The sequence below is a fragment of the Rhipicephalus sanguineus genome, chromosome 4, assembly GCF_013339695.2.
Source record: "Rhipicephalus sanguineus isolate Rsan-2018 chromosome 4, BIME_Rsan_1.4, whole genome shotgun sequence".
NCBI classification, from domain to species: domain Eukaryota; kingdom Metazoa; phylum Arthropoda; class Arachnida; order Ixodida; family Ixodidae; genus Rhipicephalus; species Rhipicephalus sanguineus.
Genome location: NC_051179.1, coordinates 124,505,124 through 124,524,817, shown reverse-complemented (window position 1 = coordinate 124,524,817; position 19,694 = coordinate 124,505,124).

Here is a 19,694-nt window from a genome sequence, read left to right as displayed (position 1 = left end):
TTTCTGTAGCACAGCCTCTATTCGTCCATCACTGCCTCCAGTACACTATATGGTAATGTCGTCGGCATAGATCGTGTGGTTAATTCCGTCGACTTCGGACAGTCTTTTCGACAGACCGATCATGGCGAGATTAAAGAGGGTCGAGATAAGACTGACCCTTGTGCCGTCCCTCTGAAGCCAAGCCTGACCGGGTCCGAAGCGAGGTCACCGATTTTGCGAATAGCCTCTCTGTCTGTCAGGAATGATTTCGTGCAGTCGTGGAAGCGCTTGCCAAGCCCGAGACATGAGATCTGACTCAGCACGAAGTGGTGGAGAACGTTGTCAAATGTGCTCTCCAAGTCCAGTCCCAATATTGCTCTTACGTCCCCTGTGTTGCGATCGATGACTTGGTATTTGATGAGCTTCATGGCGTCTTCCGTCGAGAGGCCCGGCCTGAAGACAATAATATTGTGGGGGTAAATGTCGCGGTCCTACAGGTATCGGGAAACCCTGTTCAGGATGGCATGTTCGGTAAAAAAAATCACAGCATATCCACGGGGTGAATGATGATGACTGGGGCGAAGCGAACTCGCCCTGCAGCACGGCGATGGCATTGGCGCGAGCGTGGTCCTTCTTGATGGAAGATATTGTGACTAGATTGTTTGAGAACCACAATCTGATGCACACACCGCAACTATGGCCGAAAATGTTATCAAGGAAGTCCCGCTGGAAGCGCGCGTCGGCGCCTTCGGGCAGAGCCCGCCTGATGCGTTTTGCAGCCGCATCACGTGCTCGCACAGCCTCGGACTCTGCCTGCCGGTACGCGTGCTTTCTCGCCGCTTCACGGTCCTTCACATATTGATGATCCGATTCGCGCCGCAGCCGTGCAGCTTCGGCTTCGCGGGCTCGAACGGCGGGGTCTTCGCGCCGCAGCCGTGCAGCTTGTCGAGCAGCTTCGGCCTCGCGGGCTCGAACGGCGGGGTCCAGTGGCGTACCAACTAGTTCACGAGTGGGGGGGCCCTCGAAGCACACACACACACACACACACACACACACACACACACACACACACACACACACACACACACACCACACACTACATATATATATATATATATATATATATATATATATATATATATATATATATATATATATATATATATATTGTAGCGAAGCGTTCGAACTTGGTAATGGGTCGTCCTCTCGAACACCTTCTAGTGGGTCGCCCCCTTCGGCTCGAAGAGAACGCAGCTCGCGCTGAGAGTCGGCCCCGCCTTGACTGTCGCTGTATCGTCGAATATCGTCGCCGCTAATAAACCTCTTTATATTTTGGTGGAGAGTGCTGGGCCTTCACAACAACCTCGGCCCTCATTCGATGCCCCTGGCTCTTCGATCCCGTACCCTGCCGCCTACCATGCCTCAAGACGCCTCCCAGCAAACGCCCCCGCCCGCACCGACCTCATGTCCTGGTGTCCCTCGTATTCGCGACCCTCCCATCTTCACTGGCGCCGATGGTACCGACGTGGAGGACTGGCTCGCGATTTACGAGCGCGTGAGTGTCCCCAATAAATGGGACGAGGCAGGAAAATTGACTAACCTGGTTTTCTACGTCGCGGGTGTGGCGGGCCTGTGGTACAACAACCACGCATCCGATTTTACGACGTTGTCCGACTTCAAGACCGCCATTATCAACGTGTTTGGCCGCCCTGCCGTTCGTAAGCTGCAGGCCGAACAGCGCTTACGTGAACGCGCTCAGCAGGCCGGCGAATCCTTCACCAGTTACATTGAAGACGTCCTCGATTTCTGTAAGAAAGCCGACGCCACCATGTCCGAGTGTGACAAGATCAGGCACATCATGAAAGGCATCGACGACGACGCCTTCACCATGCTGCTCGCCAAGAACCCCAGCACAGTGGCAGATGTCATAAGGCTCTGCCAAAGCTATGAGGAGCTGCGCCGGCAGCGATCGATGACCCGTCGCTCTCCATCACGCGACGCCGAGCTCGCTGGCTTGTCGACCGTACCCGACCACTCCGCGTTGCTCGCAGAGATGAAGACATTCGTGCGCGAGGAAATCGCGCGCCAGTTCTCTCTGCTGGACTTTGCTCGCCCTCGGTACGCTCAACAGCCGTCGCCCACCCTTCTGCCTCCCCTCCGTCGAGCAATCGAGCAGGAAATCGCGGAGGTCATGCCCGAGTACCACCAGCACCATCCGGCTCCTGCACCTTTGAGCTACGCCCAAGTTGTCGCAAGAACGCCCCCACCAATCGCTACGGCTGCCCCACACATTTACGCCGAAGCCTCCGCTCGACCTCACTCTTTCGAAGCGGATGTACCGGTAACCTACGCCGACGTCACGCACAGGCCACGACTGCAGCCCACCATGCAGTCCTACCAGTTGCCGCCCCGTCAATCCCGTCCTGCACCATGGGCGGGCCCTGCCCCAGCGAACCGATGGCGCACACCTGACAATCGCCCCATATGCTTCGCATGTGGTTACGCCGGCCACGTGGCGCGCTATTGCAATCGCGTGCAGCCGCCTAGAGACGTGTCGCCTGCCACCAGCCAGTCGAACCGCCCATATTACGAACCACCTACGCCTCCGTCGCCGACGTCTCGCCCAGCTGCATCTACCCGCTGTTCACAGTCACCACGACGCCGCTCGCTGTCACCGATGCGGCCACGTCCGGTCCCACGCGATCAGGAAAACTAGTCGTCGCAGTCCACGAGGCAAGGGCTGCGACGCTATCGAACTGCGAAAGCCCTCAGCGAAGCCCATCGAACGTGATAGACGTTTTTGTGGACGGTGTTCGCGCCTCTGCCCTTATCGATACTGGAGCCGCCGTATCCGTTATGGACGCTAAACTAAGCCGCCTGCTACGAAAAGTGACGACGCCACTTTCCGGGCTCTCCCTCCGTACAGCCAGCGCCCAAAGTATTCACCCGACGGCGGTATGCACCGCGCGTGTCATCATTCAGGACGCTCTGTGCGCCGTCGAATTCATTATAATTTCTTCATGCTCTCACGACGTCATCCTGGGATGGGATTTTCTCGCCCGCCACGACGCCGTCATTCATTGCGCACCAGCCGAAATAGAGCTCTCACCATTCTCAGATTTGACGCCGGCAGCGACCAAGGTATTCGTCAAAGACGACATCACAGTTCCTGCAAATTCATCAACGGCTGTGTCAGTCTATTGCACCGGTCTCTGCGACGCCGTTGCACTCCTTTCTCCATGTGACCGTGTTTTCACTAGGAAAGGCTTGCTGGTGCCATTTGCGACCGTGGAAATCACCCAGGGCGACACGGATGTTTTTGTGACCAATCCATCCTCGTTCATTGTTACGTTGGTGCGAGGGGAATGTCTCGGCAGAGTGGAACCCCTCGAAGATGCACAAGTTATGGACGCACCCGACGACACGCACTGTCCCTGTTCCCGTATGCTCAGGGCTGTTTCCACGTCCGATTCATCACCTGCTGATGTGTTTAGGTCCTCCATTGCTGACAACCTCACATCGGTCCAGCGTTCCCAACTTCTGTGCCTGCTGGAAGAATTTCGTTCTTCTTTCGATATCGGGCAAACTTCTCTTGGCCGCACTTCCGTTGTTACGCATCGCATCGACACTGGCGCCCAACCACCGCTGCGGCAACGTCCATATCGCGTGTCTCCCGCAGAACGTCGGGTCATTAATGAGGAAGTCGACGATATGCTTCGACGCGACGTTACTCGGCCCTCGGACAGCCCATGGGCGTCTCCCGTTGTTCTCGTTGCGAAGAAGGACGGTTCCGTGCGGTTCTGTGTGGACTACCGACGGCTTAACAAGATCACTCGCAAGGATGTTTATCCGCTGCCGCGAATCGACGACGCGATTGACAGCCTGCAAGGAGCCGAATTCTTTTCATCTCTTGATCTGCGCTCGGGGTACTGGCAAGTGCTCATGGCGGATGACGCTCGACCGAAGACAGCCTTTGTCACGCCCGACGGCTTGTACGAGTTCAACGTCATGCCGTTTGGTCTGTGTAATGCGCCCGCGACCTTGGAGCGCATGATGGACACCGTTCTGCGCAACTTGAAATGGCACACGTGCTTGTGTTACCTTGACGACGTCGTGGTTTTCGCTCCGGACTTCTCCACGCATCTCCAACGTCTGCGGCATGTTTTGACGCGTTTGCGCAACGCCGGCCTCCAACTGAATCTGAAGAAGTGCCGATTGGCAGCACGGCAGCTGGCAATCCTCGGCTACGTCGTGTCCAAGGCCGGAATCCTTCCCGATCCGACCAAGCTTCGGGCCGTGGCCGAATTTCCAAAACCTACGTCCGTCAAAGAACTGCGCAGTTTCGTAGGACTGTGTTCGTACTTTCGACGCTTCATACGAAACTTTGCCACCATCATATCACCGCTGACGAAGCTCCTTGGAGGTAACGGACCCCTAAAGTCGTGGTCGTCCGAGTGTGACGACGCGTTCGCAAAGCTCCGTCGTTTGTTGACGTCTCCTCCCATACTACGCCACTACGATCCTACGGCCCCAACGGAGGTACACACGGATGCCAGCGGTGTAGGCCTCGGCGCTGTCCTTGCGCAGCGCAAACCTGGGTTCCCCGAATATTGTCACGTGCGAAAAGGAGGTCCCCGGGCAAGAAAAATCACGCTGGCAGAAAGACTGACGCAGGTCTAATAATATGGCCGCGCCAAAACCAACAAAGACTGAGCGAGCGCGCGCGCTGTCCCAAACGACTTCTTCGTTTGCTTTTGCTCGATGCGGGCTCGTGCTCGCCGCAGTTCATCATCCAGGTGGCATTATTCCCCCACTGAAAAAAAAAAAGCATCGCCCCGATGCTCGTGCAAGCGGACATGCATGCATAAGCAGAAAAGACCAAACGGGCACAGTATGGGCACTTCGTAAAAAAAAATGAGAAGGCCGAGGCAAAGTCGCACTAACGCGTGAAGTACGGCTTGAGTCGTAGAACGTGAACAATCTCTGGGTAGTGCTTTCGACGTTGGGGTGACATGGTTCCATCTGGGACAACCTCATAATTCACATCACTGATGCGGCGCACCACTTTGTACGGTCCAAAGTAGCGACTCAGGAGCTTTTCGGACAACCCTTGGCGGCGAACCGGAGTCCATACCCAAACTTGATCTCCTGGGTGGTATTCGACGTGTCGATGGCGAAGATTATAGCGGCGGGCATCTGCAGTTTGCTGTTGCGTGATGTGGAGTCGTGCCAACTGGCGAGCTTCTTCGGCGTATTGAGTAAGCTGCTCAGCTTCAGGTGTAAGCGAAGCGTCGTAGTCGTGTGGCAGCATAGCGTCCAGCATGGTTTGTACCTCACGCCCGTAGACGAGACGGAACGGCGTGAATCGTGTTGTTTCCTGGATGGCAGTGTTGTACGCAAATGTTACGTACGGCAGGACCTGATCCCACGTCTTGTGCTGAACGTCCACATACATGGATAACATGTCGGCGATGGTTTTGTTCAGTCGTTCCGTCAAGCCGTTAGTCTGCGGGTGATACGCCGTCGTCTTGCGGTGGTTCGTGTAGCTGAGTTTGAAAACGTCATCAATAAGCTGGGCTGTGAAAGCTGTTCCTCTATCAGTGATCACGCACGACGGGGCGCCATGCCGAAGAACGATCTGGTCGATGAAAAACTGGGCAACATCGGAAGCCGTAGCTCGTTGTAGGGCCCTTGTCTCGGCGTATCTCGTTAGGTAATCTGTCGCCACGACGATCCACTTGTTACCGGCAGATGACAGCGGAAATGGCCCCAGTAAATCCATTCCTATTCGATCGAACGGCGCCCTAGGTGGTGTGATGGGTTGCAGCAGGCCTGCAGGCTTCAGTGGCGGAGATTTGCGGCGTTGGCACTCACGGCAGCTTTTTACGTAGCGCTTCACGTATGCAGCAAGTTTGGGCCAGTAGTACGCCTGTTTAACTCTGGCGAGGGTTCGTGAAGAACCTAAGTGGCCGGATGTGGGCTCGTCATGGCAGGCAAGAAGAATGTCGTCTCGCATGTCAGAAGGGACGACTAACAGGTAGGCTTTCCCGTTGCCGTTCAAGTTTTTCTTGTACAAGACACCACTGCGCAGACAGAATGACACGAGATTGCGAGAAATGTGTCGTGGGACGGGAGTGTTGCGTCCATCTAGATTGTCGATGATTGCGCGAATCTCGGCGTCCTCGTGTTGTCGTGCGATCAAGTCAGTTGCAGTGAGAACTCCGAGGAAGCCGCTGTCGTCCTCAGTGTCGGGATCACAAACTTCAGTAGGTGCACGGGACAACGAATCAGCATCTTCGTGCTTGCGGCCTGATTTATAGACGATGGTAAGGTCAAACTTGCAAACGAAGGCTCCATCGTGCCAACCGCCCAGACGGGTCTCGTAAATTGGCTAACCAGCACAATGAATGATGGTCGGTCACCACCTTGAAGTGACGACCGTACAGGTAAGGCCTGAATTTCATGGTTGCCCATACTACTGCGAGGCACTCCTTCTCTGAGGTAGAATAGTTCGTCTCGGCGCGAGAGAGGGTACGGCTGGCGTAAGCTATTACTCGCTTAGTGCCTTCTTGGTGTTGGACAAGAACGGCGCCAAGACCTATATTGCTCGCGTCGGTATGAACTTCTGTGGCAGCGTCCTCGTCGAAGTGAGCAAGGACTGGTGGTGCCTGCAAACGCTCCCGTAGATTGATGAAAGCCGTGTCCTGTTCTTCATTCCAGGTGAATGGTACATCTTCACGTGTGAGGCGAGTCAGAGGTTCGGCAATCTTAGAAAAATTTGCGATGAAGCGGCGATAGTAGGCGCAGAGGCTGAGGAAGCGACGTACTGCTTTCTTGTCACGGGGAACAGGAAAAGAGGCAACGGCGGTGGTCTTGTCGGGGTCAGGTCGAACGCCGTCTGCGCTCACAACATGGCCCAGAAATTTGAGTTCTTTGTAACCGAAGTGGCATTTTTCTGGCTTCAGCGTGAGGTTTGCAGAGCGGAGCGCTTCCAGAACAGCCTGCAGACGCATCAGGTGTTGTTCAAAGGTGACCGAAAAGACGACGACATCATCAAGATAAACAAGGCAAGTGTGCCACTTTAGACCGGTGAGAACAGTGTCCATCATTCTTTGGAATGTCGCTGGCGCGGAACACAGGTCGAAGTGGAGCACCTTGAATTCATACAGGCCATCCGGTGTAACAAAAGCAGTTTTTTCGCGGTCACGTTCGTCAACCTCAATCTGCCAGTATTAGCTTTTCAGGTCTATGGAAGAAAAATACTTGGACCGTCGCAGTCTGTCCAATGAATCATCGATGCGCGGCAAAGGATACACGTCTTTTTGAGTCACGCAATTTAGCTTCCTGTAGTCAACGCAAAAACGCAATGTTCCGTCTTTTTTCTTTACTAGAACGACTGGCGATGACCACGGACTATTGGATGGCTGTATAACATCATCTTGGAGCATCTCTTTGACTTGCTCATTTATCGCGTCACGCTCTTTGGCCGAAACTCGGTAGGGCTGTTGTTTAATGGGCGAGGCATCGGTGTGCGTAATAATCCTGTGCTTCGTAATGGGCGTTTGACGCACCTTCGAGGACGAAGCGAAGCACCCTTGAAATTTAAGCAGCAATTCATGCAGCGCCGTTCGTTCTTGCTCCGAGACGCTCGAATTGATGTCCACCCTTCCGAGCGCTGAAGAGGCGTCTATCGATGTCGATTGGAGCCCACTCTACATTGATGTAGCCGTAAAACATTCAGCGACGTCTTCTATGGGGTAGGCGAAAGCGATGGCAGTGCGAGGAAAAAGGTACCGCTGCTCATTACTAAAATTCGTCACAAGCAGTGTCGCACGGCTGTCGCGAAGCGTGACGAGGCTGCGGGCAGCGCAGATACCTATGCTAAACAAAAGTGCCAAGTTGCCTTCGGCGACTGCCTCACCGTTACGTAGTTCGTCACACACGACATCAACCAGGACGCTTGAACGCGGGGGCAACGTGATGCTGTCGGCAGAAACGCGAAACGTGCTGATATGACGGTCATCGGGTTTCTCTGCTGCTCTTTCTGTCGAGAATATGACGGTGCGCTCTCGAAGGTCAATAATTGCACCGTATTCCCGTAGAAAGTCGACGCCTAAGATGAGGTCTCGGGAGCATTCAGGAAGTATAAGGCAACTGCAGAGGAAAGTACGTCCACGAATGCCGACTCTGGTCGTGCACATCCCGAGAGGGGTGACTACGTGTCCGCCGGCTGTACGGATTTGTCGTCCGTACCACGGCGTCGCAACTTTCTTCAGATGCGTCGCAAGTTTTCTGCTCATGATGGAATAGTCAGCCCCGGTGTCTACTAAAGCACTAGCGTCGTGGCGGCCGTCGAGCACGACAGGTATGTCTAAGGAGAGTCGGCTTTCGAGTTCAGGTGCTGTCGCCGTCGAATTGCTGCTGGTCCGTACTTGCGTCGATGGGAGGCCTTGCTCACGTCGATTATCAGCGGCCTCGCCCCCGAAGGTCGCTGCCTTTAGTTTTCCCGTCTAGGGCTTGGCGAACGCGCTGGCGCCGCCACTGGGTAGTTCCGGAAATCTGGAGAAGATCGTCTTGGAGACGGTGATCGCGACTGCCGCCGCAACGGCAGTGGCATGCTGCTGCTGGGACAGCGCTCGTGTGTGTCAAGCCTCTTCTCTGTCTTCGTCTTTTTTTGCGCTTTCAACCTGTGTCATGCCAAACCAACAAGCCCAAACAGCTACCCTAGTGCTGGGACAGGTATTCCTCGATCGCTCTCGGTCTTTCACCAAATCTTGGCCTTGGCGAGTCGACGGCGAAACCCCGAAGTCCAAGGCGGCGATATGGGCATTCGCGGTATACATGTCCGGCTTCACCACAGTGATAGCACAGCGGCCGCCTGTCCGGTGTGCGCCACACGTCCGATTTCCGAGGGAGCGGCTGCCGATTCTCGAAATGCTGGATCGGTTGCACTGACGGAAGTGTATCGTGCGGCGTAGGGTGTACAAAGCGCGGTGGGGTAGGAATGTACCGGCTCACAGCCTCGGCGTACGATGGACGACGGGACTCCGTCCGGGTCGAGGTAACATCGGGCGAGGTAACATCGCTGGAAAGCGGGAACTTGCAGAGCCTGATGTACTTCGCTCCTTATGAGGATGGAGATGGATCCTGCAGCAGGAGGTTGAGGCGGGTAGTGAATCCTTTGTAGCTCGTCGCGTACCACTGATCTGATGAGGTCGCAGAGAGCTTCGATATTGATGTTACTGCCGGCAGCTCCAATCTGGCCCATCGGTGAAGCGACATTGATCTGGCGGTCGTACACAGCTGACCGCTGCTGCAGCATCTTTTCCATGGTCGTGGCTTCGGTTAAAAACTCCGCCACAGTCTTCGGGGGACTTCGGACGAGGCCAGCGAAGAGCTGCTCCTTAACTCCTCGCATTAAGTGACGCAGCTTCTTATCTTCTGCCATAGCCGGGTCAGCACGACGGAAGAGGCTCGTCATGTCCTCGACGTACATCATCACGCTTTCGTTCGGCATTTGAATGCGCGACTGAATGGCCCGCTCCGCTCGTTCACGGCGATCGGGATTAGCGTAACTTGCCAGCAGCTGACGGCAAAACACACTCCACGTCGAGAAGGGTTCGCGGTTCTCGTACCAGGTACGAGCGCCATCCTCGAGGCTGAAGTACACGTTCCTCAGCTTGTTGGCGTCGGTCCACCCGTTGAAATCAGCGACGCGTTCAAAGTGAGCCAACCAGTCCTCGACGTCCTCTAAGACGGAGCCATGGAACACCCTCGGTACTCGTGGCTTCTGCAGCGTGTAATTAGCAGTTGAAGTGCCTTCCATACCGTTTTCGGGTGGTGCAGTTGACGTCATCTCGGGTAGAGGTTCACGTTCGGGGGGCAATCCTCGGATTCTTCGGCTGGCCCGGTGGACAGGTGTTGTCACTGCAGGTACAGGGCTACCAGGAGGCGTTAGGACCATTGGCTGGGATTACCCCGCACCTCCACCAGTTGTCACGTGCGAAAAGGAGGTCCCCGGGCAAGAAAAATCACGCTGGCAGAAAGACTGACGCAGGTCTAATAATATGGCCGCGCCAAAACCAACAAAGACTGAGCGAGCGCGCGCGCTGTCCCAAACGACTTCTTCATTTGCTTTTGCTCGATGCGGGCTCGTGCTCGCCGCAGTTCATCATCCAGGTGGCAATATGTCGTGGCATACGCACGCCGTACGCTTACCAGAGCCGAGACCAATTACACGGTCACGGAAAAAGAGTGCCTGGCGATCATCTGGGCCCTTACAAAGTTTCGACCTTATTTGTATGGCCACCCATTTGATGTCGTCACCGACCATCATGCACTATGCTGGCTGTCGTCACTGAAGGATCCCTCAGGCCGTCTTGCCGGCTGGGCACTTCGCCTGCAAGACTACGACATCCGAGTGCTGTACCGCAACGGACGCCAGCATGCTGACGCCGACGCCCTCTCGTGCTCTCCCTTGCCTGACGACAATGCCCCTTGCTCAGTATCTCACATAGCTGTTGCTTCAATCGACGTTCACACCATCGCTACCGAACAGCGCAAGGATAAATGGATCACCTCGCTGATCGACTTGCTCACTGATCCGTCCGCAACACCATCCACTCGCGCGTTGCGTCGTCAAGCCCACCATTTTGCCGTTCGCGACGACCTACTGCACCGACGCAATTACGACGCCGACGGCCGCCAGTGGCTACTAGTGATACCCCGCAGTCTGCGTTCTGAAATATGCGAGGCCTTCCACTCTGACCCGCAATGCGCGCGCTCTGGGGTATCCAAAACTTACCACCGCATTCGACAACGATACTTCTGGCGAGGGATGTACCGCTACGTGCAGAAGTTCGTTCGCTCCTGCCTCGATTGCCAACGCCGAAAACCTGCAACGCACGTGTCGCCACCAGGTCTACAACCATTACCTTGCCCTAACCGTCCGTTTGGGCGCGTGGGCATCGATTTGTACGGACCACTTCCTCTGACTTCGGCTGGTAACCGCTGGGCCATCGTCGCTGTTGACCATCCAACGCGATACGCTGAAACCGCCACCTTCCCAGCGGCTACAGCGCGCGATGTTGCCTCCTTCCTACTACACCGATTCATACTGCGTCACGGACCACCCCAAGAGCTTCTCAGCGATCGAGGCCGTGTCTTCTTGTCGGAAGTCGTGGAAGCCATTCTCAAAGAGTGCCATGCTGTTCACCGCAAAACTACTGCTTACCACCCGCAGACGAATGGCCTAACCGAACGCTTTAACCGCACGCTCGGCGACATGCTCTCGATGTACGTCGCCGCCGATCACACCAATTGGGATGCCATTCTGCCCTTCGTCACCTACGCCTATAACACCGCCCCTCAGAGCACTACTGGTTTTTCACCCTTCTTCTTACTGTACGGAAGGCACCCGTCGCACACCATGGACACGATACTTCCATACAAGCCGGATCGCTCTGAATGTGCGCCTATTTCTGCCACAGCCAGACTTGCTGAGGAGTGTCGTGAGCTCTCCAAGACCTTCACTACGCATAACCAAGAGCGGCAGAAGAGCATTCGCGGTGACAACACCACTTCTGCGCCCACGTTCCTCCCTGGAGTGCTCGTTTGGCTCTCCGTCCCTACCACTGCAACTGGCCTCTCTTCCAAACTACTGCCCAAATACGAACGCCCCTACCGTGTCGTCGAATGCACATCCCCGGTCAATTACCTCATCGAACCCATAGAACCGTCTTCGGACATGCGCCGTCGAGGGCGCGACATTGTCAACGTGGAGCGCCTGAAGCCCTACCACGACCCCCTCATAGTGACTTGTTGCTAGGTCGCCAGGTGGCTCCCTTTTCCTACCCGGGGGTAATTGTAGCGAAGCGTTCGAACTTGGTAATGGGTCGTCCTCTCGAACACCTTCTAGTGGGTCGCCCTCTTCGGCTCGAAGAGAACGCAGCTCGCGCTGAGAGTCGGCCCCGCCTTGACTGTCGCTGTATCGTCGAATATCGTCGCCGCTAATAAACCTCTTTATAATATATATATATGTGCAGACGGCAGGCTACGATGCCCCAAGTTTTGACGCATCAGCGGAAAGTTCTTCAAGAGGAAGAACTTTCTTAGGTGGGGGGTAATTGTGAATAAGCACGTAAAGGCGAGCCAGCGCGAGCAGACGATAGAGCTCGCGCAGGCTAGTCAGTTTTGGAACACGGTCGGAACGGGCCGGAGGTCGACCGAACACGCATCGACGAGCCGGGTTTGCGCACAATGCGCCTGTCTTCAGGACAGCGAGCGCCTCACGTTCTCCACATCGTAAGATCTGTTCGTGGCCTCGTGTGTGGGGGAACCCGCATCTACTCGAGTAGTTCATCCTGCCGGGCGTAGTTCCACCGTCAGGGCAGCGAGCGTCACGGGATCTTCGCCTGGCGCTGAAGAAACGCGGGGAGCGACGGACAATGACGGCTACCGTCGACCGAGTGGTTGGTCGCCCACTCGCCCCATGACCCTTGCTGCTGCGACTTCGCTACCACGCCCGACCACGCACGACTACGTCACCGCCGGGACTAGCAGCCCACTACTTCCTATAGCAACCCACTACTACCCTATAGCACCGCCACGTGGGACGATCGACTACAGTTGTACGTTCCCGCCTTATGTATATTCGCGTGTGTGTGTGTGCCGTGCGAATATAATTGTCGTTTGGGTTTTACAATCACCCACCGTCTCCTCCATCTGCAACGCGTCACACGCTCTGCGGCGTGACGATCCTAAAATACAACATCACAATGTTCTAGACGCATACGCCACAGGCTGCTCATTTCCTTCGGTTATCGCGTAGAGCCAGAACTGCCCCCACTCCGACAGATGACGCGTCGCATGACAACACTAACGGGGCATCTGGTTTAAAATGCACCAGTAACGAGTTAGATGTCAGCAACTTCTTCGGGCTCTCAAACGCTTCCATGTGCTCTGAACCCCCGTTCCATGGCAAGTTGTTATCCAAGAAACGATACCATTTTTCAGATACTTCTGTCCTGCCCTTCAAAAAACGATTGTAGAAATTGATCATACCTGTTGTGTTCAGATCGCGATAGGCTACACGTGTCGTAGTTTTCAAGTTGCGGTGATAAGTGAATGGTCACCACTGCGCATGTGTAACCTGGAGCCACTTGTATATATAGGCGTGTGCCCTACGTTACTGTGTTCATTCTTCTGTTTTGAGGCTGCCCGTTGGCATGCCTGAACAAGGGATTCGAAAAGCACGCCCTGGTTTTGAAGTTACGACATGTCTGGCGACGAAGATGGGATCCAGGCAGCCGGAAATACAGCAGCTGTTCGGGGTGCCATGCTCAGAAAGCTTCCTGAGTTCGATCCGGACGGTGACAACTGCGATGTTTTCTTCGAGCGATTCGAGTGTTTTGCAGCTGCTAACGACATCGCAGAGGATAAGAAGTTGCAAGTGCTATTGACGTCCATCGGGGAGAAGGCATACGTCACGCTCAGGAGCCTTCTTCTGCCGAAAACGCCTACCCTGGAGACGTATGACGTGGTTATGGCAACGCTGAAAAAGCACTACACCCCGAAGTGTTCCGTGGTTACGGAAAGATACCGTTTTAACCAACGCAAGCAAGAACTGCACGAAAGCATCAGCGGCTTCATAGTAGGACTCAAGAAACTGGCTGCAACGTGTGAGTTCGGCACATTTCTTGAGCAAGCCCTGCGAGATCGTCTCATCGCAGAATTGTGTTCCGACAGCATACGCTGCAGGCTTCTGGCGACCTCTGATGCAGAATTAACCTGGGACCGCACCTGCAGTATTGTAGCAGCCATGGAATCTGCTACTAGAGGCACTATGGAAATGATGGCGACCCTCGCAACAGGGACCCTCGTCGACAGCAACGTTCACTGGAACACGAAAACGGCACCGGGACAGCGGCAAGCACCCGCTGGGGACTACGCCCGGAGTGACACGCCGAAAACGGCTTCACCTGCGGGTACACAAGAGACTAAGGGTTGTCATCGTTGCGGTGGGCGGCACTCTCCTGTAAGTTGTCCGTTCATGAACAGCCGTTGTTTTAAATGTAACGAGAAAGGCCATGTAGCCAAAATGTGTAAAACTAGGGCGCCTATTCATTGCCCTGGCCAAAGATGCACCGCGTGATGAGCTGTTTACACTGTGTCACACAGACCGTAGGGCGGGCACGCCTGCCATTGTGGTGCCGTTTCTGATAAACGGAAGAGAGATTCCGATGGAGCTCGATACAGGCGCAGCCGTATCGGTAATGTGTGAAACAGAAAGTTTAAAGCATTTTCCCGATGCAAGTTTCAGGGAAACAGATGTTAGGCTAGTCACCTACAATGGCACGCCTGTCGCGGTCAAAGGTATTATGGATGTTGATGTAAAGTACCAGAGCCAACACGTTCGCTTGCCACTAGTGATTGCTAACGATAGCACAGGGGCTAGAATGCCAACATTATTGGGGCGGGAGTGGCTAACGAAAATAAAACTCGACTGGCCGAATGTGGTACGGGTGCAGAACGTACGTGAAGAAGCACAGCTAACTGATAAGTACCGCGAGGTATTTCAACCAGGATACGGGGACATTAAAGTGTTTCACGCTAGTATTGTGTTTAAGAAAGGCGCTACTCCTGTTTTTTGTAAAGCGAGACCAGTGCCATACGCGTTCCACGAGCAGGTAGAACTAGAGCTGCTTCATATGGAGAAGGCAGGTATTGTGTACCGCGTGAGGCACAGTACTTGGGCCACCCCAAGCACTGTGCCGGCATTCGGCTGTGCGGGGATTACCGGGTCACCGTCAATCCTTTCGTGGAAGTTGACCATTACCCTCTACCGCTGCCTGAGGATATATTCACCACGTTGCAAGGTGGAGCTGTGTTCTCGGTTCTTGACCTGAGTAAGGTGCATCTGCAACTGGAATTAGATGAGCACGCTCAGGAACTGCTCACCATTAACACGCATGTGGGCCTTTTCCGGTACAGGCGCCTACCCTATGGTGTAGCCTGTGCACCAGCCGCATTTCAGGCGGTAATGGACCAAGTCCTGAGGGGCTTGCAAGGCACGGCTTGCTATCTTGACGATGTCATCATAGCTGGAGTTAGCCATGAGCAGTGTAGTGAAAGAGTTGAACAAGTGCTCATGCGCCTGGGCCAATACGGTATCAAAGTCAACGCGGCAAAGTGCGGCTTGTTTAAAGAAAGAGCAACCTACTTGGGACACGAAGTTGATGGCAATGGGTTGCACCCTACCAGTGACAAAGTAAGGGCGATAAAGAATGCTCCCAAGCCAGACAATGTCACGCAACTAAAAACATTTTTGGGACTGGTCAATCTTTATGCAAAATTTTTACCAAATGTAGCTACAGTACTGGAGCCTCTCCATGGCTTGCTGCGCAAGGAAACCAAGTAACACTGGTCCCGGCTCTGTGACGACGCGTTCAACAAGTGTAGAACGCTGTTGGCAGACGAAAGTGTGTTGGAAATATATGATGTGGCAAAAGAAATTCAGCTCACGCGTGACGCTTCAGAGTATGGCCTAGGAGCCGTACTATAGCATGTCGTGAACGGCCTAGAGAAGCCTATCGCTTTCGCCTCAAAATCGCTGTCAGTGTCCGAGCGGAACTACGGACAATTAAAGAAAGAGGCACTGAGCATACTGTTCGTCTTTGGAGTAAGAAAATTCCACATGTATCTATATGGCAGGGCATTCAACGTTTTAACGGATCACCAACCACTGACTGTTCTTTTCGGCCCACACCGACATTGTGGTGCTGTGGCAACTGCCAGGGTGCACAGATGGCTGACATTTCTAGCAGACCATCGGTACAAAATTACGCATAAGCCGGGCATCGCCATATCGCATGCTGATGCTTTGTCACGGCTACCGTTGTCGGAGGGGGGCATGAAGAGGACACAATTTGCTACTTTTCCACGTTATCAGATTTGCCGCTGACTGCGAAAGACATTGAGCGTGCAACAGGGTGTGACAGTTTGCTGCGAGTTGTGCGAAATAGGATATGGCGAGGTTGGCCAAAGGCTGTCAGTGCGGCAACTGCAACCGTTTTGGGGTCGCCGTTTTGAGCTCACGGTGGACGAGGGCTGTATTGTTTCGAATAACAGGGTTGTTGTTCCTGAAAGCTTGAAGACTGTAGTACCAGCAGTCTTGCACGAACAGCATCTCGTGATCTCAGAAATGAAAGCTGTTGCACTGTCAGTGGTCTGGTGGCCGGGTATCGACGATGCCCTTGAACAGGCGGTGCGCAAATGCAGCATCTGTCAGGCAGTACTTCTTGCAGCGCAGCCAGTTCCTTTGTTTCCATAGAAAGTTTGTGAATACCCGTGGCAACGAGTCCATTTGGATATTGCGGAAAAATAATCCCAAATGTCCCTTATTGCAGTAGATGCTTTTTGGAGGTTAAGTGATTGCAGTCGACAACAACTGCGAAAACAGTCGAGGCTGTGCGTTTCTGGTTTGCGTCGCACGGGTTGCCTGTGGAAGTGGTTACTGATAACGGGCCTCAGATCCGCGCAGTGGAATTTCTAACTTACCTGAAAGCGAATAGTGTGAAACATACGCTCACTCCACCGTATCATCCGCAATCTAATGGAGCGGCCGCGCGAGCTGTGCAAACAACTAAGAAGGCTCTCCTGAAGCAGTTCATGGATGACAAAAGGAAAGGTATGCACAAACATGTCACTACAATATCGCCTAGATAATTTTTTGTTCTCGTACCGCACAACCCCCACACTTTCACTGGGAAATCACCAGCAGAATTGTTTCTGCGACGGAAACTGAGGACCCGCTTATCGTTGCTACGACCAGATGTGAGCGGTGTGTTGACTGACCAAGCAGAGAAAGTGAAAACATCCGCTGGCAAGCGGCGCGCAATGTTCCGTCCTTTTGCTGTGAATTAGTGCGTACTGGTACGATGGGTGCGCGGAGAGACTGTAAAGTGGTTACCGGGTAGAGTGTTGCAGGTAAAATCAATATGCGCATAGTTTGTGTTGGTGGGAAATCGTATGCGATGCGTGCATGCCGATAATTTGCGCCACTCCTGTCTGGAACGGGAGAAAGAGCCAGCTGTGGACGACGAGTTTGAGCTGCCGCATGTGCCCGAAGAACGCGGCCTAACTACTTCGACGATGACGACGCTGCCACCGATTACACACCAGTCGAGCACGGAGCGTATGCCGCACCCGGACATGACTACGCTCCGAAGAAGCACCCGACAACGCCGGGCGCCTGATCGCTGGGGCTATAGTAGCCGTACTTAAAGTTTGTCAGAAAGGGAGTGCTGTGTTCATATTGCGATAGGCTACACGTGTCGTAGTTGTCAAGTTGCGGTGATAAGTGAATGATCGCCACTGTGCATTGTAACCTGGTGCCACTTGTATATATGGGCGTGTGCCCTACGTTACTGTGTTCGTTGTGCTGTTTTGAGGCTGCCCGTTGGCATGCCTGAATAAAGGATTCGAAAAACATGCCCCGGTTTTGAAGTTACAAAACCGAAGAAATCTTGCAGTTCCTTTTTGTTCTTCGGGGCAGGAGCCTGGTGGATGGCCTCGACCTTGGCCTTCGAAGGGTAGATGCCCTTAGCGTCAATCCGATGCCCCAGAAACTCGAGGCTCTGCTTAAACAATTCGCACTTCCCAGCTTGAACTCTAAGCCCGGTTTTGGACAATCGGGTGAGGTCCTCGGCAAGCATCCGTTCATGTTCCTCGATAGACTCGCTGGCAATCAGGATGTCATCCAGGTATACTGCTACTAGCGGCATTCCGGCCAGCACCATGTCCGTGGTTCTTTGGAAAACCCCACGAGCAATGGACACGCCGAACGGCAGCCGACAAACCTTGTACAGCTCCTGCACGGTATTAATGGCGAGTATCTAGGCCGTTTCTTCATCCACTAATAGTTGCTCATAGGCCTGCGTCAAGTCGAGGTTGGAAAAAACACGCCCCCTTCCTAATCTGGCAAACGATTCTTTGCTTCTTGGTAACGGGTATACATTACTTTTTACGGCCTGGTTCACCGTGCTTCTATAATCCCCGCATATTCGTAGGGAGCCGTCCTTCTTGCCCACCACGACGATTGGCGTTGCCAAGTCTGAATATTGGGTGGGTTTTAGAATTCCCAGTTCCTCCAAGCGATTTAACTCAGCAACGTCTTCATTCTTCGTGGCAAACGGAATGTTGCGGCATTTCAGGAACCGGGCTTGGGCGGCCTCCTTTAGTTCGATGTGGATGCGTGGCAGATTAGCGCCTGGAAAGGTTTCACTGAACACGTCTGCGAATTTTCCCACAATAATGAAGAGCTGTTAGGCTGATTCCCAATGGCTGGAACCAATTGCGGCCCAGCAGAGTGTTCCCGTCGTTCTTCAATACTAGTAGCGGCAGCTGCAATTCTCGGTCTTTGAACTTCACAGGCACGGACACTTTTCCCAGCACGTCCAGCCCTTCCATTGCCCAGCTCACCAGTTGCGTGTCGCACTTTTCCACCTTCATCCGCTTCGCCACTTGCAGCTTCCGAATTTCGTTCACACTGATAATCGACGTGGCAGCTCCAGAATCTACTTCCATCGGCACGATTTCATTTCCAATCTCTACAGTGATGACGTACTTTGGCGTCCCGTTTTTTACTTGGCTGATATTGCACAAATCCTCGTACTCGCTATTCGCGGAATGTTTTCTGTCCTCGAGCTGAGCTTCAACCTCTGCTGGCTTTCTTCGGCATGCTTTTGCTAAATGCCGCTTTCCGCCGCAGTTGAAACACGCCGAATCTTTGTCTCTGCACCGCCATTCAGCATGCGCTCCCAAACAGCGGAAACAACTCCGCTGCCTCTCTGGTTACTTCTTCTTGGCTTCCATTTCTACTTTGGACGTCAACTCTTGCTGGCATTCGAGCTTCTGTGCATTGCTTCGTATTAATTTTTGCTGCTTGGCAGCTGCTTCTGCCGTCATTGCTAATTCATATGCCGTGTCGAACGTCAGGTTTTTTTCCGCCAATAATCGTTGTTGAAGCCACATTGTCAGAGATTCCAAAAACCAACCGGTCGCGCAACATTTCCCCTAATGGAAATTTTGTTCCGCCAAATCCGAGATCTCGGATAACTTTTCGCAGAGCAGTGACAAAGTCGGTTACGCCCTCCCCCTCTTGCTGGTCTCGCTTAGAAAAGACGTACCTGGCCTATAGATCGGACTGCTTCGGGTTCTGTATCAACGATGATTTGGTAGTCCACGTTTGGCAGTCGCGACGGCTTCACGAGAGTGGCTATGAGGGAGTACGTCTCTGGGCCACATCGCTTGTCCTCCTCCGTTGTGAGCTTGTTCGCTGCACAATACAACTCAATGCGCTCAACATACTCTACCCACGACGAATTTTCACTGAGGTCGAACTCTCGAATGCGACTACCGACGGCCATGCTGCCGGGAACCCCCGGCCCACGCACGGGTTAGACCGTGCTTCGTCGCCACTGTAATGAACTGACGCGTGAGTCGCAACGACACGGAACAAGAAGGCGTTTATTACAAGAAGGACACTGCTTATATAGCTAAGGTGGTGATACGAATCAGCACACTTGGTGATAACAGAAAACAGCCACAAAGCTGGCGCATGCTCTCTCGTTGTCCAATGACGTCACTTCGTGTGATTTCACAATCTATCGCACCAAGAAACCATCAACATATCTAAATAATTTATAATTCCCACA